Raw genomic sequence first — 25,474 nt, 5'->3', positions numbered from 1 at the left:
GGGGCGTAATAAAATGTTTTTATCCAGACTCCTACAAAGGAAAATAAAAGGAGCATATATTTTTTTTATTATTTAGTGCTTTATATATTAGCTGCATTATAAAGTTACAAAGAAGAAAACCAAAATTAATTTGAAGCACAAAATAACCAATATAAGTTAATCTATACATTCCTCGATTTGTGCTATTGCCAAAACTTTTAACAAACTATTCCAGTATGTGATTCTGCACAGAAAGTGTTAACCCAGAGTATTAATTGTTATTAATGAGATATCTTATTCTTTGCTGCTGTTAAAAATGTCGAAATCTCATATCATACGCACACAGCATGGAGGAGGGGGCGTGACCTCATGTAAAACTTTCTGACTTCCAGGAACCTCACTCCCCACAACTATGCAATGCATGCTGGGAATTAGAGTCCAGAACTGCAGAGGCACAATGCTATGAGGTAAATAGTGAATTATAAAGTCCAGAATGCTTTGTAACTCCCAGAATACTTTGTGTTTTCCTCTAAATGGAATTACATTCAGAGGAATTAAAATAAAAAAATGGCCATTCAATTGTCTTTTTCCCTCCTGCAGTTGTACTCCAGGTGGGGAGGAAAGATGCCCCCCCTTGTGGACACCTATGATATCATCTACTGAATAAGGAGACGCATGTTGTGGCCTTTTATGGAAGACTTGCAAATATAATAATAAGAGAATTTGAAGATATATAAAAATAACATAATTTAAATCACAGAGTATCTGTCCTATTTAAAATCAAGCATACAAGGAAATCCGATGATTATAAACTGCCATTCAAAATCATTCAAAGCAGCATAAACACATGTATGTTGTTACATATGCAACACTTTTCCAGACATGTAGATTTTTTTTATAGCTAAGTCATCTATGTTGATTAGGGTAGATATTTAAAATACCATGTGACTTGCTTCAGTTACAAAAATCCGCCCCTAATCACACTAGAAACATTCTCCATATGGTTCCTTTAAGCAATAGAGTAAAATAGATCCAACACAGAGGCAAAAACATAAAAAAACCTATAACTATAGCATAAATAGAAGTCAGCTCAGATGTTTTTTTTATACACAGAAAATATTGTTTTTGCTAAAAATAAAAAAAGAGAGAGAATATATTGCAAATTACACACCTTATTAAAGTTCCACTCAAAGATGCAAACATTTGTATGAAGTACTCGGTTAACAAATATGGAGGAGTACTGAAGCAGAATACACCTGTACTCGCTAGAGATGGGCAAATGTTTTGCAACATTAGAAAAATGAAACAAATTTTAACAAATTTGTTCGTTCGTTTCGAATGTTTGTACAACATGCTAACATTCATTTAATGTAACTGTATTTCTAATGCTTTCCTTCAATGTAATATTCAAATTATGCAATATTCAAAACAGAAACATTCAAATTGATATATTTGTATCTATAATGTATCAATTTACTAATTTCTCTACCACATGAACTATTGAACTTTTGAAAAGTATTTGTTAAATCGAATGTTACATTCAAAATTTTGAATGTGGATATTCAATCTAATTATGAAGTAACATTTGAAAACCGGAATTAACATTCAATTACCGAATTTTAATAGATTTTCATTCTTATCAACATTCGATTGTCCAAAACAAATGTCCACAGGACTATTCATTCTACCAAACTTATTACACTTTCAGCATATTTGCTCATCCCTAGCACTTACAAAGCTGATCATTTTGAATGAAGGTGTAAATCAATAAAGTTAACCTAAATTTCCTTAGAAAAACCACCAATTGAATTAGTAAAAAACATTCCAAACACCCCCCCCCCAAAACAAACAGGAATTAGGGAGCTTTTCAAGGGGATTTTGCCGGGATTTTGCAGACTTTCATTGATGCAAAAGAGCAACATGTTAATTACTTATTAAACTGTGAACTGAGCATGGACACACACTTTTACATTGAAAAAAATCTTTGTGGACAACCAAGAAATGTGGCCAACCTGAGCTGAATGAGTGGGGTTGGGTTCAGCATTGGCAGAGCAAGGGCAGTCCCTAGTTTTCCAGGAAACTGTGGCTTTTGCCATGAAAGGGAAACAGTGAGAGGGACATTAGAGCAGAGCTTCCAAACTGACAATTCTACAATATTCAAGTTGGAAGCCCTACAGCACTGACTACATCAGACCATACCCTACTCATAAACTACACAAAGCCACGCCCACAAACCACTTAATACTCCACCCATTAATCTCACCGTCTCAGCCAAATTCTTCCTTTCCTGTCTTGGATGTGGGCAATGTTTGGAAGTATCATACAGTGTATATCGTGCAATATCTACAATATGTATTGAGGCCTTAGCATGAATCAGTTATCAAACTGGTAAATGAATATTGTACTTCAAAGTGAGCTGATTTACATAAGGATCAGACTCATTAACATTTCCTCAATATGAGGTAAATCTAATGTCTCTTAGGGATATTAGTCCTTGGGTGTTTAAAGTATGTTCTTAGCAAACTAAATAAAACTGATCTAAATAATAAAACATGCACATCTCCATAACTCAAATACTGCTACAGGTTAAAATTATATTATTAAGATTTTCCTTATAGAAACGGAGGGACAATTAGATATTCCTTTAATTCTTGAAAATATATTTGGTTTTTGTTTTTTTGTAATATTTTTTAAAATATGTTTTTAATCAAGACAATATAAATATCTTGTAATTAAATGGCATTTATTGTGCCTTTAAAGTGAAGTTTACAGTTAAAAATATTCCTACAATCACTCTCTTCCATTATGAAACTTGAGCTCAAACTAAATATGAAAATCAGCATGTAAATTTATGGTTGCAATGAAGTGTTTTGACATAAAAAACAATTATAAAATTACTTAAAATTCAACTAAATCGTTATTTATACTCATTATGAATTGACAGTTATAGTAAAGTAAAAAAATCTAGCAAACACATTAGACAGCCATCCTCAATATTGACACATTTTTCTGCAGTCTTGCAATACAGTAAATTAACATACTGGGTGAGTTTGAAAATGTTTTAAATGCATAAAAGACCTTTGTTTGCTACAAATGTTTTTCAATAGCTAAATTCCACCCAGCTAGTTACTGGAGTGCACAAGGCACAATGCACGGTCATTGGGCTATATGTAATATGCAGCTTTGGAGATCTTGTGGTGCAGGCTCACACATACAATGGATGCTTTGCAACCTCAGAAGTGGTAGAGATAAATCACTCTGAAATTGCTTGTTTGGCATGATTGACAGTTCATGCAAGAACAGGGGCGATGCTCTGCAAACAAATGCTTGTGCAATAGTACAGTGTCTGCTGCCTGTTTGCCACAAAGACAGGCGGACAGATTCCTAAGTCAGGAGCCTTGTCCGTCCACTGAATAGCACATGAGGCCCATTATTTTAACAAAATCACCATTGTTTTGCAGCTATCTGATCATCTGTTCTTGAACCAATTAGGTTGATGAAGCCTGCCATGTGCCCTTCCAGTTATCAGAATAGGAAAACTCTTAATTTTCAAAATAAAATACATAATTTATGCTTTCTTTCGAGGTGGTGAGAGTTCACAAGTTCATTAGTTCTTTGATTCAACTTCTGGCCACTAGGAGGAGGCAAAGATTCCTTAAAACTCCAAGAGTATTCTATCCCTCCCACCTCACTGGTAAACCAGTCTAGGCAAGTAAGGAGAAGTAGAAAGGAAGGAAAAAAACGGAACAATGGAATGAGGTGCAAAACTAGAACTACTGCCAGAATTTTTTTTACAATAAAAATAAATAGGGTAGCCTCATGAAATCTCACTACGTCAAAATAAATGAGATTTATCAGGTAAGCATGCATTTTATTTTCTTTTGTAAGGTGATGAGAGTCCACAAATGTATTATTTCTAGGAAACTAATACCAAAGCTGGGGAGTCCACAATTAATGAGGGATGGATAAAAAATATTTTTTCTGTAAAAGGCAGGCACATAAGTCTCAAACACTGCTGCCTGGAGGACTTTCCTACTAAAAGCCGCTTCTGAAGAAGCAAAAACATCAAAGTGGTAGAATTTAGTAAAGGTATGTAGGGATGACCATATTGCTGCTATTTGTTCTATTGACACCTCGTTTTTAAATACCCTGGAAGTAGAAACTGATCTGGTAGAAGGAGCAGTAATACAGTTCAGGGGAGACTTTCCCTCCTCCAAATAAGCCTTATGGATAAAACGTTTTAACCACAAAGCTAAAGTAATGAACAAAATTCTTAAAGTCCGCAAGTTTAGCAATTTTTTTTAGTACTGACAGACCAGAAATGTGACCATTTAAAGAGCTAGAAGAGAGGCCTTTGTCTAAACCTTCTTTTAAAAATTGCAGAATTCTGTGTTTTTAACACCAAGAAGGAAAAACCTTCTAAGTGATAAACATGATTAATCTTCCTTTAAAGGCTTTAAAGTAGTTATTAAAGTTTCAGAGAAAACTCATTGTTTCAAAATTATACATTAAATCTCCAAGCCGTCAAGCTAAGAGACTCAAGATCTTGATGATAAAATGGACCTTGAGATAGAAGGTCATGATGAAGATAAAGAGACACGGAGGAGAGCTGGACATTTGTACTAAGTCCACAAACCACATTCTGTGAGGCCAAGCTGGAGCTATTATAATTACTGACAATTGCTCCTGCTTTATTTGAGCATCACTCTTAAAAGCAGAACAGGAGGAAATATATATGCCAGATGAAAAGAACAAGGGGCTGTTAAAGCATCTACAAGCTCTGCCTGAGTGTCCCTGGACTCCACAAAATATCTGGGAAGCTTCTTGATTAATCGAGAGGCCATCAGGTCTATCTCTAGAACATGCCACCTACAAACTATATGATTGAAGACATCTCTATGAAGAGATATTTTCCCTGAATGAAGTGATTGGTGACTGCGATAATCTGCTTTCCTGTTGTTCAATCCTGGAATGTGAATCACAGAAATTATACAGTAATTGTTCTCTGCCCATTGGAGAATTTAAGATGCCTCGTTCATTGCTAGAGAACTGCGTGTTCCTCCTTGATGATTGATATATGCCACAGCTGTGACATTATCTGATTGAAAGTAAAGATGAGACTCTTTCTTTAGAAGGGGCCAGATCTGGAGAGCCATGAAACTCTAACACATTTAGCGGTATCCTCACCTCCTGAGTAAACCAAAAACCCCTGTGGCCTCTCAGATCCCTACACTGCGCCCAAACCTGAAAGACTTGCGTCTGTCATTATTATTGTCCAGGATGGAGGAAGAAAGGATGCCCCCAGAGAGATGGACTGTTGTTTATCCACCCACAAAAGAGAATGACTTGTTATAGGTTCCAATAGAATCATTTGAGAAGGCTAATTGTAATCATTACACCATTGATATAATATGCAGAGCTGAAGAGGTCTTAAGTGAAACCGAGCAAGCGGAATGGCATCTGATGCTGCAATCATCAGACCTAGCACTTCCATATAGAGAGCTACTGTAGGATTGGGAGATAACTGAAGCTTGGCAAAAGTTAACTGCAAGATCTCTGATCTGTTAAGGAAAAGAGTCATTGAAATTGAATTGATAAGCACTCCTAGAAAAGACACACTGGTCTAGGGAGACAGTTATCTCCTTGGAACACTGATTCTCCAACCATGCTTTTGAAGAAATGACCAAAGCTTGTTGGTGTGAGAAAGTTCTAAAGGTAAAGATGGAGCCTGAACCAACATATCATCCAGGTATTTCAGCCACCGATATGCCCAGAGCCCTGATGACAGATAACAGGGTTTCCAGAACCGTTGTGAGAATACTAGGAGCAATAGCCGACCAAATGGTAGAGCAACAAGCTGAAACTATTTGTCCAGATAAGCAAATATGAGAAACTAAAAATGCTCTTTGTGAATTGGAATATGAAGTAAGGCATCCTTCAAGTCTATTGTAAAGATGAATTGTCCTTGTTGAACAAGGGGAAGAATACTTCTGTTTATTTCCATGTTGAAGGCTGGGACGGATCACTCCGATAAGCTCTAGATCTTGAATACATTGAAAAAAGGCTTGTGCCTTTAAATATTCTTTAGAAGGTGTAATCTGCCCCTACCAGAAAAAGATCCTGATCTTGGCTGCACCTTTATGCTGATTTAGTAGCAGTGGAGGGCTTCTTTGATTGCTTAGACTTGTACCAAGGGTGTTCTGAAAGATGCATTCTTTTGAAAAGAATAGGAGGAGAGGTCCAGAAAGAACAAAAATGATGAGGAGCCCTACCTCTCCCTTTGGATCTTTTGTACTGAGGGAGAAAAGTTCCTTTACCTCCAGTTATGGTAGAGATAATAGTATCTAAACCAGGCTAAATAATATCTTACCATAAAAAGGAAAAAGAGTTAAAAGCCTGGAGGCTCTTCTAGTCAAAGCAGCTAAAGCAATGTTTTTGGTATTAATACTGATAATGTGTACACTGTGCATCAAAAATAGGATATACTGTCTTCTGATATAGTGTCATTAGAAAAGAAAGGAAACACAAAATAGTAAAGTCCTGTATGATATACAACAGAAGTAAAGAGGCTTAGAGCTATGACTTAGCTCTAAGTTAAATGGCCCATGTATTATGTTGTGTAGTTTGTATACAAGTATTTGTGCACAACTGATTCTTAATTTGTTTCTCACTGGCTGATAAGGACAACACAGTTAGCTCTACCAATGAATATAGAATCAGTTCCATAAATATATTTTATCATTCATTTAAACATTGCTAACAGATAAATAAATACATTATAATTGTTTTTTTTTTAGATACAACAAATTTATCAGCTGACTGACCTTGTAGAGGTGGACTCTTTGAAATGTATTAAGAAAAGGGTGCTGAACCCAGAGTTCCTAGTGACCTGTGAGCTGCATTTTAGGACATAATGGAACAGTATGGTAAGCAAATTGTAGGAAAGGGATTATTAGGTTTAACACAAAGACTCCAGATACAAATTCTCTTTTTGGAAGTTTTTTTTAAATATGTTTCTATGATGAGAGGATGCTCAGGGCTTTAGATTTGCTAGACTCTTGAAAATATGACTATTGCTGAGCAGTATTTGCCATTGTCATAAGAATTACCTGGCTGCTGGATGGTACACGGCCAATCAATAGAAAAAGGAAGATTGCCTCTTTCAAACAAGGGTTTCACATACTTATATGTATTGTAGGGAGAAAGAGGAGGTAACACTACACCTACATGACCCCATAATTTTACTACAAATGTATATAGTAAATGGCCCTATCCAGTTTACTTTCAACTGATATTAGGAGCGCAACTCGACGAGCGCAAAAATCTTAATTATAGAGCAATTAAGGCTCAAGTGGGAGCATTAATTTGCACTCCACTCATAATCTAACCCATTATGTTTAACCCTTTTATCGCCAAGCAGAGGAAATAAAATTTATAGGTAAAAACACAAAAAAAACTTTATTAAAATAAAATTATGAAAAAATAAACTTAAAGGGACATGAAACCCAATTTTTTTCTTTCATGCTTCAGATAGAGAATACCATTTTAAACAACTTTCCAATTTACTTATATTATTTAATTTGCTTCCTTCTCTTGTTATTCTTTGCTTAAATGTTTATCTAGGCAAGCTCAGAAGCAGCAGAGAGCCTAGGTTCTAGCTGCTGATTGGTGGCTGCATATATATCTCGATTGTCATTGGCTCACCCATGAGTTCAGTTAGAAACCATTAGTGCATTGCTGCTCCTTCAACAAATGATACCAAGAGAATGAAACAAATTAGATAATAGAAGTAAATTAGAAAGTTGTTTAAAAATTATATTCTCTATCTGAATTATGAAAGAAAATTTTTGGGTTTAATGTCTCTTTAAATTAAATAACATTTATTTTAAAAATGCATAAATCATTTTATTAAAATTAATTTTACACTTTTTTTACTGTACGTGTTCACTGGGACAGAAGAGGAGGCGCCAAGACAAGCCATTGTTAAACAATGGCTTGTCATTTTTTACATGTGATCACTTTGACTGGCTGTCATAGTGATCATATGACCATGGGCCACTTTTTTGTGCATCACTGGACTGCCTCACTCCTGAGGCTTCAAGTGATTGGCCATTATGCCTAATAGCAGCATGCACTAGGGCCTGCCATTATCTAGGCTCCATTGTAAGTATACAATCACTGTGGCTGGCTGTCACAGTGATCATATGAAACATGGGCCACTTGTTTGTGCATCCAGTGATTGGCCATTATGCCTAATACCAGCATGCACTAGGGCCTGCTAGAATCTAGGCTCCATTGTAAGTATACAATCACTGTGGCTGGCTGTCACCGTGATCATATGAAACATGGGCCACTTGTTTGTGCATCTAGTGATTGGCCATTATGCCTAATACCAGCATGCACTAGGGCCTGCTAGAATCTAGGCTCCATTGTAAGTATACAATCACTGTGGCTGGCTGTCACCGTGATCATATGAAACATGGGCCACTTGTTTGTACATCCCTGGACTTCCTCACTCCATGAGCATCCAGTGATTGGCCATTATGCCTAATACCAGCATGCACTAGGGCATGCTAGTATATGATTACTGTGGCTAGCTGTGATAGATTCATTGTATACACAGTGACTGTCATTTTTGACTGTTACTGTACTGCTGTTTGCTAGCCATACATGCTGCTGATCGCAGCGTGCATTTTATTAATAGAGACCCCACTGACAGGCATGGAATCACAGGGACACCCTGTCCATGCAATTGTTGTCTTCCATTATGCTATTTGTGCATGCCTCACTACTGATAGCACTGAGAATAGAGTGCAAACGGCCCAAGACACAGCCGCCTTACAGGATATGGCGCTGGTCCTTAAGGGTTAAAAAAAAACAGAGTACCCTGTACGTTGCTGGTCTTTAAGGGGTTAAAATTACTTTTCTTTACTCAATAGGAAAAAAATGACTTTTAAAAGTACCAGTCTGAGACAGCCTGGTCCTCAGAAAACTGACATTTTAGGCATAGGCAAAAAATATTTTTCTTATAAACCCGACTAGTATGGATTTTTATAAAGCCACATTATTATTTAAAATAATACAAAAGAAAGAACAACATTTATAACTTTCATGTGTAATTTCCTTACATGTTTTCAATAGTGACATTGCTATTCAAAAATAATTAGAAAATGTCATCACTCATCATGATGATATTATTATTCATGAATAAATATGTCACAGCAATCTAAATGGAAATGACTAAATTTGTTATGGCAGTAACAACGTCTATCTCTCTGTTATATCAACACTCGAAAGTAGAGAGTATAGTGAAAAGAAAAGTTTAAATTGTTTCATCATTAACTAAAAAAAAATAATTAGATTTCTACTGATATGGGTTCATTTTAACACAGAACATGGATCAAATTACATTTTTTTTCTGATATGGATTCATTTACACACAACATACAAAATAAATATTAATTTTGGTAAATAGAATTCTTCTGATATGGGTCAAATTACTAAAAAAAAAAAAAACAGATTTCTTCTTATATGGGTCAAATTACGTACAACAGAATAAAATAGATATTGTCTGATATGGGTAAAATTATGTGGAACATAACAAAATAGGTTTCTTCTGATACAGGTCAAATTACTTACAACATAACCAAAAGGTTTTCTTTTGTCATAGGTAAAATAAACACATTATAACAAAGTAGATCCCTTCTGATATGAGTCAAATGAAGCACAACATAATAAAATAACTTTCTGCTGATATGAGTAATATTATGCACAACGTAACAAGGGTTCCTCTGATACGGGTCAAAATATGCACAATGTAAAACAGTAAAACAAAATATGTTCCTTCCTGATTGGGTAAAATTACTCACAGGATATCAAAATAGATTTCTTCTGATATGGGACAAATTATGAACATATCAAAGTGGATTTCCTCTGATATAGGTTAAATTGTACACAACATAACAAAATAGATTTATTAAATATAAGGTAAATTCCACATAACCTAAAAACATTTATGCAATTTTTCCCAAGTAAAGTTATCTATAGACCGATAAATTATTGTGCATGCAATATGTAAATTGTTTCCTACAGTTAGTTTGAAAATCTTAAGGGCCATGATACCCAAATGTTGAAACACTTGAAAGTGATGAAGCATAGCTGTAAAAAGCTGACTAGAAAATATCACCTGAACATCTTTTTGTAAAAAAGAAAGAGATTTTACCTTAAAATGTCCTAAGTATTCACACCCCATTGTAAAGGACTTTAAGCAGCAAATCAGTATGTCTGTCCCGGGACCTGCAAGGGAGCGTGCCTTATGCACAATCATGTTATTTCCCTATTCAGTGTAAGGAAGTTTACTATGAAATATAAATAGTTAAGTGAAATCTTATGAGATCACAGTAAAAGAGTTCATGACTTTAGAACCGCTGATACCGATTTGCTGCTGTTCAGTTCTTTTTTTTTTTTTTTTTGAGCTGACGAGGTTGTGAGGTAAAATATCTTCCTTTTTTACATAGAGATGCTCAGGTGATATTTTCCTGTCAGCTTTTTACAGTTATGCTGCATCACTTTCAAGTGATTTAGCTAATAAGTATTATGTCCCTTTAAGTAAGGTAGGATATGACAATCTGCCTAATCTTGTGTAGCTAGTGGCAAAGGGGAGATAAAAAATTGCATAATGAAATTGAGAAAAATGTGATTATTATTTTTCTTTCAGTTATTTTTCAAAATTTTTTTGAGGAGTATGTGAAGATAAATAGGAATAAACAGAAGAAAACTAAAAAACAAAAAAAAAAAAACAGTATACTCAGGCAAGCTGCAGATAAAGTTTATTTTATTTAAAGCGGACTCAGTAACACCCTTTGTCAAAGGGTTAGCCTCTCTCTCCCATCCCCCACTGGGAGGTTGATTTAGTCTAATGTATTTTGCGTATTATTATTATCAGTTATTTGTAGAGCGTCAACAGATTCTGCAGCGCTATACATATCCTTTCTGTGGCTATTACTGAAATATATTGGACAGGTGGAGGTTTCAATGGGAAAAAAATGCTATTTAGAATGATAACATAAAAGGAAAGGAGCTATTTTTAAACAACTTTACACTACAGCAGTTAAAATAGATCATTGATCATCAATTAGTGTTTCAGTTTATCCTAAGGGTGTTCAGTAGGGTTGAGGTCAGGGGCACAGTCATGCTGAAACAGGAAAGGGCCTTCCCCAAACTACTGCCACAAAGCACCCGACAGTATAACATTCTTTGTATCCTGTAGCAGTAAGATGACTACTGAAACTAAAGGACATATCCCAAACCCTGAAAAACAGCCCAAGACCACAAACTACTACAGTAGGCTTTCTGGTAGATAGCAGTTTCCTGGCATCCCCACACCAAGATTCTTCCTTCAGACTGTGACGTATCACTCCAGATTATGCATTTTCACTGCTCCAGAGTCCAGAGGAACTGTGCTTATCACCCCTCTGTGGTTCTAAAATAATCATAGATATTTTAAAACACTAAACCCTTACAATTAAGTGACTACTGTATAGTAAAAATATAACTGGTAGGGTCATCAAATTTTTTGCAAATAACTTATAAAGAATCAAATTTTATATGTTGGGATGAAAAAAATCCCATAGGCTGAAAATACAAACATCCAGTCAAACAGGGAAATTCTAGCTACCATAACCCCAATTTGTGCAACAACACTAACAAAATATAAGAATCCTCAAGAAAACAAGGTAGAATGTCTTCAGGATTGACCCACTCTGCGCCGGATGTCTTCAGGATTGACCCGCTCCTCGCCGGATGGATGAAGATAGAAGAGGCTGCATGGATGAAGACTTCACTGGCTGGATGAAGATGGTAGAGGCCGCCCGGATGAAGACTTCTTGCCAGTTGGATGGATCCTTTAAGCGGAACTTCAAAAACTGTAAGTGGATGGAAGTGTTAGGTTTATTTAAGGGTTTTTTGGGTGGGTTTTATTTTTAGAGTAGGGTCTGGGCAGTAAAAGAGCTAAATGCCCTTTTAAGGGCAATGCCCATACAAATGCCCTTTTCAGTGCAATGGGGAGATTAGGTTTTTTAGATTGGGTTTTTATTTGGGGGGGTTGGTTGTGTGGGTGATGAGTTTTACTGTTGGGGGGTGTTTGTATATTTTTTACAGGTAAAAGAGCTAATTTCTTTGGGGCAATGCCCCGCAAAAGGCCCTTTTAAGGGGCATTGGTAGTTTATTGTAGGCTAGGGTTTTTTTTATTTGGGGGGGGCTTTTTTATTTTGATAGGGCTATTAGATTAGGTGTAATTCTTTTTTATTTTTGATACTGTGGTTTTTTATTTTTTGTAATTTAGTGTTTTTTATTTTTTGGAACTTAGTGTTTATTTTTTTGTAATTTAGTAATTTTTAATTGTAGATTTAAATAATTTGAGTAGGTTTAGGTTTTTAAATATGTAATATAGTTAATTTAATTGGTAGTTTAATGTAATTTTAGTATAATAGGTAGGGTAGGTTAATTAATAATTTAATATAGTTTAATTTAATTCTACAGGTAAGTTTAAATTTATTATAAGATAGGGATGTTGTACTTTTAATGTAAAGTTAGCGGGTTGTTAGGTTAAGGGGTTAATAGCTTAATTTCGTTTATGGTGATGTGGGGGGCTGGTGGTTTAGGGGTTAATAGATTTAGTAAGTGGTAGTGATGTGGGAGGCCAGGGGTTTAGGGGTTAATACATTTATTTAGTTGCGGTGGGGTCCGGAAGCAGCGGGATAGGGGTTAATACTTTTATTTAGTTGCGGTGGGGTCCGGGAGTGGCGGGATAGGGGTTAATAACATTATGTAGGTGGCGGCGATGTCGGGGCGGCAGATTAGGGGTGTTTAGACTTGGGGCTTATGTTAGGGTGTTAGGTGTAAACGTTACTGGTTTTGTACTATAGAAATCAATGGGATATCTGGCAGCATCGAACATAACCTTTCCCTGCTTTCAGACTCCCATTGATTCCTATGGCATCCGCGGCCTCCAGGGTTGCGGATTGAAAACCAGGTACGCTAGACCCGAATAGCTGCGAGCATACCTGTTAACTATTTGATAACTTTGAAACAGTGAATATGTATTCAGAACATCTGTAATGACGTAAGCATCGGTCTGTGTCAGATTGAGACCGGCGGATCGTATGTTACATCACAAATTTAAACTTTTGCCGGTCTGTAGGCTTTGATAACTAGGTCGAATCAAGCTAGCCACAATTACGCTGTGGAATTCCAGCGTATTTCAGGTTGACGGATTGATAGATATCCCTCCAAGCCTAATTAACTAGGGTTTAGCCTATAATAAGCGAATGCCCTAGGCAAAAAGCCTTGTTTATACTATAAACATGTATCTGGATGAAAGGGATTTCTAACATAAAATAGAACTGGTGTTTTAAACATTTTGCTTTAAGAAGTGTCTATGTGAATATTCCAGGGATAAATTCTCTTTCCAAAGTTATATGTTGATGTGAAGCTTGCATACAGCTACTCAGTCATAGAAACACATGAAATTCTTGTGCTAAAGTTTCGTCCAGGGGAAGTTTGGAACTCTGTGAGTGAGTTCAGATCGTTGTAAGTTTGCATGGCTAGAACTTTGCAGCTGGGCTGTTGTAGCTCCTAGACACTTCCAATTCAGAATAATTGCACTTACAGTTGACCGGGACAGATCTAGTAAGGAAGAAACTTCACAAACTAACTTGAGACAAAGTTGGCATCCTATGAAAGTGCCATGTTTAAAGGCACTGAGCTTTTTAGTACAATCCATTATACCAATAATACATAACTTATAATCACACACAAAAAAATAACAACAATAAATGTGATAAAAAGGATATAAAGTGTCAAATGATGCTGGAGTTTCTGTTTTCACAATATCTCAAAGATAAAAGAAACAAATTATGGTGCAACATTGTTACATAATACAAAAAGGTGAACAACTGTGCAAGTAATCTACTCACATAGCCATGAGCTATCTTAAGCTCAAGTAAAGAACAGTCCTGATTCACAAGGCTGTCAGGATCAGCTCTCCCAGTTGAAAATTGCTGCTGCCATATTGTATTGTGTTTGGAGACACAGTTACGATTTGGCAGCAGCAATTTTCACTTGGGAGAGCTGATCCTGACAGCCTTGTGAATCAGGACTGTACTTTACTTGAGCTTAAAGGGACACTGAACCCAAATTTTTTTCTTTTGTGATTCAGAAAGAGCATGACAATTTAAGCAACTTTCTAATTTACTCCTTTTATCAAATTTTCTTCATTCTCTTGGTATCTTTATTTGAAATGCAAGAATGTAAGTTTAGACGCCGGCCCATTTTTAGTGAACAACCTGGGTTTTCCTTGCTGATTGGAGGATAAATTCATACACCAGTAAAAAAGTGCTATCCAGAGTTCTGAAAAAAAAAAAAAGCTTAGACGACTTCTTTTACAAATAAAGATACCTTGAGAAAGAAGAAAAATTGATAATAGGAGTAAATTAGAAAGTTGCTTAAAATTGCATGCTCTATCTGAATCACGAAATAAAAAATTTGGGTTCAGTGTCCCTTTAAGATAGCTCATGGTTATGTGAGTAGATTACTTACACAGTTGTTCACCTTTTTATATTATGTAACAATATTGCACCATAATGTGTTTATTTTTTCTTTGAGATATTGTGAAAATAGAAACTCTAGCATCGTTAGACACTTTATATCCATTTTATCCCATTTACAATCTATTATACCGCCAGTTTGTCTATGGAGATTTCATGGATCTGTGCTGACTTTTATGTACCTATTAACACTGGGTGTGGCTGAAACACCTGAACTCAATAATTGGTAGGGGTGCCCACATACTTTTGGCCATAAAGTATACATGTTGTTTTAAAACAGAGTATATCAAAATACACACAAACCTGCTCTCTTGATTAAAAGTAATATAGTTTGTCCATAAAGTCCCACATTAAGCTTTGGAAAAACAAGAAGAACAAAATGTGTTACAATACAGTATATGTACTGGTTAGGAGATAATAAAGCTGCATTTTCTATCATTTTGAATAAAATGCATTTGAGGGGGGATATGTCTCATTCTACTACAATCAGGATTTTGGGATTCAGAATACAATGTTATCACAAGTGCACAGTTATGAAAAGTATCCAGCCTCTGATTTAAATAAAGCACATTAATTCACTATAATTCTGCAGCAGTAAAAGTAGATAGAGCCCACGCTAATGATATTATCTGGTCCTACAGGACCATTAACAAATTAACAACCACAACAAATATTTGATGAAAGAGCTTTTAGCCCCCCAAAAAACAGTTTTGCAACAACAGTTTAGACGGCACTCCATTTATTTACATGTCTTGTTAAAAGAAGTTTAGTGCAAATTTAAAAAAGATTGTTTGCTTGGTTCCTAGTAACATTTTGCTTATATAAAAGAATAATAGTAATGGGAAGATAATAAAATCAACATAAAAACTAGACATGTGTGCAGACAAAGAATTAGCTTTAAATAAATTGTTCAGTATTAGCTAACGTGAAAGGCTCAGGATTAGCTAAAGTGAAAGGCTCAGGATTAGCTAAAGTGAAAGGCTCAGGATTAGCTAAAGTGAAAGGCTCAGTATTAGCTAAAGTGAAAGGCTCAGGATTAGCTAAAGTGAAAGGCTCAGGATTAGCTAAAGTGAAAGGCTCAGGATTAGCTAAAGTGAAAGGCTCAGTATTAGCTAAAGTGAAAGGCTCAGGATTAGCTAAAGTGAATCGTACATACTTATTTACTGACACAGGAATCAGTCAACTGAGAAGAATATATATTGCTAAATCATTATTGAATTTGTAGTTTTGAAGCCTTTTGCACATTAATGGTGTAAAATTTGAACTTTTTGTAACCTTTCCTACCTTCAGAATAGACACATTTACAGTAATAGAGGCTCATTTATCAAGCTCCGCGGCTCCATAACCCTGTCCATCTGCTCTGAGCAGGCGGAAAGGAATCACCACAATTCAACCCGATCGAGTACGACCGGGTTGATTGACACCTCCCTGCTGGCGGCCCATTGGCCGCGAGTCTGCAGGGGGAGGCGTTGCACCAGCAGCTCTTAGCAGCTCGTATTGCTCTCCGCATTCAGCGAGGTCTTGCGGACCTGATCCGCACTGTCAGATCAGGTCCGCAAGACCGTTGTTAAATAGGCCTCATAGTTTTAACAGCATGAATAAGTCAACTATTTTTTATTGTTGTTGCATACATTCATTTGTTCAGTTTTAGGGACAACTTGTTTATCATTTTCAGATGAATACAACTAACACAACATTGATTTTTTTTTGCACAAATCCAAATACACATGTCTATAACTCCTTGCTTTTTTAAAGGGACAGTCTACTCCAGAATTTTTATTGTTTAAAAAGATAAATAATCCCTTTTTTATTTCCCCAGTTTTGCATAATCAACATGGTTATATAAAAATGCGTTTTACCTCTGTGATTACCTTGTATCTAAGCCTCTGCAGACAGACCCTTATTTCAGTTATTTTGGCAGATTTGCATTAGTGCTGACTCCTAAGTAACTCCACGGGCGTGGGCACAATGTTATCTATATGTGCACTAGTGCCCCGTAGCTTTGAAAAACTGTCAAATGTATTCAAGTAAGAGGCGGCCTTCAAGGGTTTGAAATTAGCATATAAACTAACCTAGGTTTCGCTTTCAACTAAGAATACCAAACAAATTTGATGACAAAAGTACATTGGAAAGTTGTTTAAAATTACAAGCCCTATCAAAATCATTAAAGTTTAATTTTGACTATCCCTTTAAATATAGGATAATTCTAGATGACAAAAAGGAATGGTTTAACATAAGTCACAGTAACTTGACAAGATTCAAACAAATGAAGCAGCTATATTGGGGGGGGGGGGACTTCAGAACTCAGTAGTGAGGAGAAATCTACTTTCTGGTGGGGCAGCAAATGATTATGGGTATTTGTGGCATGGGTATTACTGTTCTCCTTTTATCTTTCAATGCTACTTTTGGAGATTAAATATATTATTGCAACTATTAAGGTTCTTATGTTGCCATAAAGTTATAAATCATATGCAATAAAAATCAAATGGATAATTGAAAATAAACTCTAAAATATTGGGTCAGGAGTGGCTAAATTTGTTTATTAAATACCTTTTGGATACATTAAATAACAAAGGAAAATTTGGGGATAACACTTAACTAGCAGTGGCGGCTGGTGACTTTTGAGGATGGGGGAGCACTAGCCCCGCCCCTCAGATGGCTCCGCCCATTTTAATGTGTGTGTGTGTATGTATATATATCTATATATAACTTATATTATCAAATTTGATTCATTCTCTTTGTATCCTTTATTGAAAGAGCATCAATATCTCACTGAGAGCTAGTTGAACGTATTGGGTGAGCCAATGAAATGAGGCATATATGTGCAGGCACTAAAAACTGCTCACACACACTTATTTTAATAATAAAATGAAAATATTTTTTTGTAAACATTATTGAAAAAAATGTTTGTTGATTGTTTTCTTGGGGTCAAAAAAATATATAATTTTTTCAATAGTGGGCTATTGAAAAATTATATATTTTTTTCTGTTTTTTTTTTCTTTCTTCTGGGCTGCTGGGGGGGCACGTGCGAGTGTGCTCAAATGGAGGAGCCTCCACTGTTAACTAGTGCAGCATAATGAATAAATCTGGTAGTCCACCATAATTATCATAAACTTCCATGCTGCGTATATTCAATACGCAAGGCAATTTCAACATTTACTAGACTATGGATGATTTATTTACTTTTTTGGGGGCACTAAATGTTTGTTTCCAAAAAGATTTTATATATTGCTGGCGTTACAATGTCATATGAAAAAGTAGCACTGTGTACGCAACTGTTGGATTTTTGTTTTGCTGTCACCAAAGTACAGCAGCAGAAGGTGGTTATAAACTCTCCAGGAATATAGTCTGTAACCCCCCCCCCAAAAAAAAAAACCACATTAACAAGCAGCTTGTTGTATGCTGTCATTAATGGACTAAAGTTTTCCGCTTCCTTTACTAGGCATAAAGGGTCAAATTACCCTTTACAACAAGTATTACCAAATGTAAACATATATGTTTACTAAGATCATATAAATATATAAGAATTATGCTGACTGTAATATTTTATATATAAGTGATACCTATAAATATGAATATAATATATACTATATTCTGAATTAGTATATGTTAGAGTAATAAAAACTACTAACTTTTAAACTACTAACAAAAATATATTAACTAAACATAGTAGTCTGTCATAGAAGTACATGTTACAGTTTAGTAAATAGTTTAAAATATATTAACGTGTGTATTGAAGCTGAGTTGATCACAGGTGAAAGTCATAAGTGCAAAACAATTCTTTTTTTTATTAGGGTACAGTTGCTAAGTAACAAACACTGAGATGCTAATTTCCTTTTAAATACCGCCAAGTTGTTGAATGTTAAATGAAAAGAGGGGTTTGGTTACACTTAACACCTGGAGGTTTATTTTTTGTGCATTTATAAATCACAATGAGGAAATGTGTAAACCTCCAGCAAAATGGAAGCCAATAACACTTTAAACCACTGAATAGTTTAAACCCAGTCTCAGTGTCTCTTTACAACCACTTACATTCATTGTAAAACACAAAGTCAGACTAAAATATGAAGAACAATGGTTGCCTATCCCTACCTACATTTTCATAATGATAGTTTTATTAATTATTAGTAATTGGAGTATCCTTGTATGTTGGTAAATGAGTACTTCTTCCATAATTGACTATGAAGAAAGACATATTTTCCCATGTAGACATATAAGACAAATTATGATTGTTGTGATAATTTTTGTACACACGAGCCTCATTTAGAACTAGATTATGTATGGAGCTGTAAGGTTAATATTTTTTGGGGGTAACTTAGGGGCTGTCAGTTTAGGGGGGTTGACTGGTTAGGGGGTTTAGATGTCAGTGGGTTAATTTTCAATGGGGGTTGTGGTGGTTTAGGGGTTAATAATGTAGAGAGTTACTTTGGGCTGGAAGTTGTGGCGCCGCACATAGAAAATATTGGGGGGGCGTAAATTACTGCGAGTTCCCACAAAAAAATTTGATGTAATTTAAACAGGGAACCTGCATTGCAAGGGCTTACAAGCTGCATCCACAGCTTGTTAAATGGAGCCTGAAGGCTTACATAAGTGTATCGAGTTGACTGAACATCATGTAGCTTGATACAGCACATACCTCTTTTCTTTTTCTGGTCACTGCATATTTGCTGAAGAAAATATTGTTAAAATTTTCAACAGCATAATTTAAACATTAAAGGGACACTCAAGTCAAAATAAACTTTTATGATTCATACTTTTTGGGGAACAAGATCCTACTGAACATGTGCACAAGCTTACAGGGTATACGCATACTAGTCTGTGATTGGCTGATGTCTGTCACATGATACAGGGGTGCCGGAAAATGGGAGAAAAAAATTAATTTGTCAGAAAAAAAATCTACTGCTTATTTGAAATTTAGAGTAAGTATTAAATCATTTTATTTTTATTATGCACTTGTTAATTAACAAGCTAATCCCAAAATGATACCCCTTCCTGTCTCCTTAAGAAAGGGACACCCTTAAAGATCACTATTTCCTGTCTCAAACTAAATACATCCCTCTTCCAACGGGATGAAATAACTCTTTTCACTGGATGCCAAGAGGTTATCTGCATGTTACAGGTACCTATGAAGCATGACAAATAGGCTTTGTTCCTTTTTCCATAACATTTCTAAAACTTATAAAGGGTCAACTCCATTCCTTCCAATCCTGTTTATTTGCTTTTTTTTTTGGCTCCAGATCCATGTTTTCCCAAGTTCTGAATGATCACGATCCAAGTAATAACAACAATGGCTTCAGCTAACGCAATCCCCCCCAACCCCCCAGCACATATTTTGCACTAAAATGGACACATTGAATTCAACACACAAGTTCCAAACTGGAGTTTTTGAAATGTTAGCATTATTTCAAATTGTCTTGGAATATTGGCAATTATCTTGCATATATGCAATACATTCTGAATGGGCCACAGGTGCTATTTTAGATGCATATATGAATGTGATCTTGATTCATTAAAGGGAAAGTCTACTTGAAATATTTTGTTTAAAAAGATAGATAATCCTATTATTACCCATTCCATAGCTTTGCATAACTAACACAGTTATATTAATATAGTTTTTACCTCTGTGGTTACCTTGTATCTAAACCACTGCAGACTGTGCCCTTACCTCAGTGCTTTTTACAAACCTGCATTTTAGCCAATTAGTGCTGGTTCACCCATAACTCCACAGGAGTGAGCACATTGTTACCTATATGGCACACATGAACTAGCACTGTCTGGCTGTGAAAAGCTAATAAATTGCACTGAGATAAGAAGACTTAAAAACAGGCAGAGATTAAGAGGTATAAAGTATATTAATATAACAATGTTGGTTGTGCAAAGCTGGGGAATGGTTAGTAAAGACGTTATCTATCTGTTTAAACAATTAAATAAAGAGGCCAGATTTTCACAATGTCTAGAGCACAGGTGAAATAATCAGCAAATCAGTAACCAACTAACCTGGACTCACCCATCGACTGATTGTTTCACCTGTGTTCTAGTTAAAATATGATGAAAATCTGGCCTGTTAGGGGTACTTGAGGACTGGAGTTGATAAACACTGTTCTACAAAAAGGTAAAGGAGTGGTTTAACCTTTTGAAGTGGTTGCTATAATTTCAATTCGTTTCTTGCCCATGCTCAAATAGAGGATTTTTGCTGCAAAAATAATGTGACAATAGAACATAAGCTTCCTCTATCTCCCTACAAACAGTGCCTACACTGAGAATTTTTAAGTGCTCATTTTGCAACAAAAAAGTATGTTTTTTGCACAACCTGTTTTTTTTTTGTCTACATTGATTGACCATATTTTTTTTTATTTTTACTAAAGGAACACTGTTTCATATTCCTTTAATTTCCCGTTATGAATTCTTAGCACTAATTCAGGGGGAGATAGCTGATATATAACAGGTGTCACATGTGCATATTTTACTAAATCTTGGAGTTAATCTTGGTGGTTGATCAGAATTGTTCTCTTGTATTCAGGCTTACACCATATACACCAGCATATGAAGCAGTAAATCCTGGTCTTGCCATTGTGCCATAGAGGGCTTCTCTGTGAAATCCGCGTGATCAGATTCACAGAGGAAAACTAGTTTTTAACATGGCTGCACCCCTCACATCCTGCAGGTGGTGGTTTCACTGCAAATTTGAAACTGCTTGTTTTAGCAATACAAAATCTGTTTTTTTTACATTTTTCTCATATTGTCTGCTTTATTTTATTATAGTTTGTGAGGTCTTGTATTTTAAAATATAAACTGTTTGATTTCCCTTTAAGTTAGATATATGCATGCAGAAACATTTTGTGTAGAATCTGAACAATAACATTTTGTATAAAAAACATTAATGTTAACATTTAAGAGCTATGTTTCTGGTCTCTCCTAAAATAATTTTCTGCAAATAATAAATCATTAGTTCTTAGTCAAGTGTTAAATACAGTTTAAGGGGCCGAATTATCAAGCTCCTAAAACAGCAATAATGAAGCAGCGATTCTTTATGATCGGGCTGATTGACACCCCCTGCTTGGCCGTGAATCTGCAGGGGGCGGCATTGCATGAGCAGTTCACAGGAACTGCTTGTGCAATGATAAATGCCGAAAGCGTATGTCGGTATTCATCGATGTCTGTCGGACAGACCAATGACAAATCGGCCCCTATGTATTCACTTTAGCAATGCAAGGCACAATCGTCAAAGCTATAACTGTGTCAAATTATTTACATTTTTTGCAGCATAATTTAAATAAATGTTATTTTAACCTGTAGCGTCTTTATATATAACATTACACATTTATTTGGATGTTTGCTTTAAATAGTATATTCTTTTTGGAGAATATAGAAACTATAGCCATAATTTAATATTGTTTCTCCTACATATTGTAAACAATTACTTGAAAAGTATGCACACTAATATCTTTATTTTCCATATAACTATTTTATTTTTGGCATTAAACAAATGCTTTATATACATTTTAGAATATAATTTCCATATAACATACCAAATTCTCTAAAGCTCTCTGGATTGGCAAAATTACGTAAGAAGTCTTAATAATGTGAGATCCCTCAAAGAATCACAGAAAGGCACATTTTAGCTTGTGAACTGTTTATTTTAATAATTGGTAGACTTGTGCAGCAGCGAAAAATTTGGTTTGTCTCAATCTTTCAGAACAAATATTCTGAAAAATTAGTTCTTCAGAATATTCTTCTGCTTCACAATTCAGTATATGTTTTGTTTAAAATGAAACAAATAGAACATTTGCTACAGGTGAAAAAGTTCCTTTGCTACAGGTAAAAAAGTTAATCTGTAGCATTACACAGCTTTATCATTAAAAAAAAACATAATTTATGTAAGAACTTACCTGATAAATTAATTTCTTTCATATTAGCAAGAGTCCATGAGCTAGTGACGTATGGGATATACATTCCTACCAGGAGGGGCAAAGTTTCCCAAACCTCAAAATGCCTATAAATACACCCCTCACCACACCCACAAATCAGTTTAACGCATAGCCAAGAAGTGGGGTGATAAGACAAAGTGTGAAAGCATAAAAAAAATAAGGAATTGGAATAATTGTGCTTTATACAAAAAAATCATAACCACCACAAAAACAGGGTGGGCCTCATGGACTCTTGCTAATATGAAAGAAATGAATTTATCAGGTAAGTTCTTACATAAATTATGTTTTCTTTCATGTAATTAGCAAGAGTCCATGAGCTAGTGACGTATGGGATAATGACTACCCAAGATGTGGATCTTCCACGCAAGAGTCACTAGAGAGGGAGGGATAAAATAAAGACAGCCAATTCCGCTGAAAATAATCCACACCCAAAATAAAGTTTAAATCTTATAATGAAAAAAACTGAAATTATAAGCAGAAGAATCAAACTGAAACAGCTGCCTGAAGTACTTTTCTACCAAAAACTGCTTCAGAAGAAGAAAACACATCAAAATGGTAGAATTTAGTAAAAGTATGCAAAGAAGACCAAGTTGCTGCTTTGCAAATCTGATCAACCGAAGCTTCATTCCTAAACGCCCAGGAAGTAGAAACGGACCTAGTAGAATGAGCTGTAATCCTTTGAGGCGGAGTTTTACCCGACTCGACATAAGCATGATGAATTAAAGATTTCAACCAAGATGCCAAAGAAATGGCAGAGGCCTTCTGACCTTTCCTAGAACCGGAAAAGATAACAAATAGACTAGAAGTCTTTCGGAAATTCTTAGTAGCTTCAACATAATATTTCAAAGCTCTAACTACATCCAAAGAATGCAATGATCTCTCCTTAGAATTCTTAGGATTAGGACACAATGAAGGAACCACAATTTCTCTACTAATGTTGTTAGAATTCACAACCTTAGGAAAAAATTTTAAAGAAGTTCGCAACACCGCCTTATCCTGATGAAAAATCAGAAAAGGAGACTCACAAGAAAGAGCAGATAATTCAGAAACTCTTCTAGCAGAAGAGATGGCCAAAAGAAACAAAACTTTCCAAGAAAGTAATTTAATGTCCAGTGAATGCATAGGTTCAAACGGAGGAGCTTGAACAATGAATATCAGGAAGATTAGCAATCTTTCTGTGAAAAAGAACAGAAAGAGCAGAGATTTGTCCTTTCAAGGAACTTTCAGACAAACCTTTATCCAAACCATCCTGAAGAAACTGTAAAATTCTCGGAATTCTAAAAGAATGGCAGGAAAAATGATGAGAAAGACACCAAGAAATGTAAGTCTTCCATACTCGATAATATATCTTCCTAGATACAGATTTACGAGCCTGTAACATAGTATTAATCACAGAGTCAGAGAAACCTCTTTGACTAAGAATCAAGCGTTCAATCTCCATACCTTCAAATTTAAGGATTTGAGATCCTGATGGAAAAAAAGGACCTTGTGACAGAAGGTCTGGTCTTAACGGAAGAGTCCACAGTTGGCAAGAGGCGATCCGGACAAGATCCGCATACCAAAACCTGTGAGGCCATGCTGGAACCACCAGCAGAACAAACGAGCATTCCTTCAGAATCTTGGAGATTACTCTTGGAAGAAGAACTAGAGGCGGAAAGATATAGGCAGGATGATACTTCCAAGGAAGTGACAATGCATCCACTGCTTCCGCCTGAGGATCCCTGGATCTGGACAGATACCTGGGAAGTTTCTTATTTAGATGAGAAGCCATCAGATCTATTTCTGGAAGCCCCCACATTTGAACAATCTGAAGAAATACCTCTGGGTGAAGAAACCATTCGCCCGGATGTAACGTTTGGCGACTGAGATAATCCGCTTCCCAATTGTCTATACCTGGGATATGAACCGCAGAAATTAGACAGGAGCTGGATTCCGCCCATACCAGTATTCAAGATACTTCTTTCATAGCCAGAGGGCTGTGAGTCCCTCCTTGATGATTGATATATGCCACAGTTGTGACATTGTCTGTCTGAAAACAAATGAACAATTCTCTCTTTAGAAGAGGCCATGACTGAAGAGCTCTGAAAATTGCACGGAGTTCCAAAATATTGATTGGCAATCTCACCTCCTGAGATTCCCAAACTCCTTGTGCTGTCAGAGACCCCCAAACAGCTCCCCAACCTGTCAGACTTGCATCTGTTGAAATCACAGTCCAGGTCGGAAGAACAAAAGAAGCCCCCTGAACTAAACGATGGTGTTCTGACCACCACGTCAGAGAGTATCGTACAATCGGTTTTAAAGATATCAATTAAGATATCTTTGTGTAATCCCTGCACCACTGGTTCAGCATACAGAGCTGAAGAGGTCGCATGTGAAAACGAGCAAAGGGGATCGCGTCCGATGAAGCAGTCATAAGACCTAGAATTTCCATGCATAAGGCTACCGAAGGGAATGATTGAGACTGAAGGTTTTGACAAGCTGAAATCAATTTTAGACGTCTCTTGTTCGTTAGTGACAGAGTCATGGACACTGAATCTATCTGGAAACCTAAAAAGGTCACCCTTGTCTGAGGAATCAATGAACTTTTCGGTAAATTGATCCTCCAACCATGATCTTGAAGAAACAATACAAGTCGATTCGTATGAGATTCTGCTAAATGTGAAGACTGAGCAAGTACCAAGATATCGTCCAAATAAGGAAATACCACAATACCCTGTTCTCTGATTACAGACAGAAGGGCACCGAGAACCTTTGTAAAAATCCTTGGAGCTGTTGCTAGGCCAAACGGCAGAGCCACAAACTGGTAATGCTTGTCTAGGAAAGAGAATCTCAGAAACTGAAAGTGATCTGGATGAATCGGAATATGCAGATATGCATCCTGCAAATCTATTGTGGACATATAATGCCCTTGCTGAACAAAAGGCAGGATAGTCCTTATAGTTACCATTTTGAATGTTGGTA

At 36.0% G+C, this 25,474-nt stretch overlaps 1 protein-coding gene across 1 annotated transcript in view; it reads right to left on the bottom strand.

Annotated features, from left to right (window-relative positions):
• Positions 1-25,474, bottom strand: part of GRM1 (glutamate metabotropic receptor 1) — a 1,025,343-nt gene that overhangs the window by 315,446 nt on the left and 684,423 nt on the right. The window lies entirely within an intron of this gene.

The sequence above is a fragment of the Bombina bombina genome, chromosome 4 (genome assembly GCF_027579735.1).
Source record: "Bombina bombina isolate aBomBom1 chromosome 4, aBomBom1.pri, whole genome shotgun sequence".
Classification (NCBI taxonomy): Eukaryota; Metazoa; Chordata; class Amphibia; order Anura; family Bombinatoridae; genus Bombina; species Bombina bombina.
This window is presented reverse-complemented; position numbering and strand designations above follow the sequence as displayed.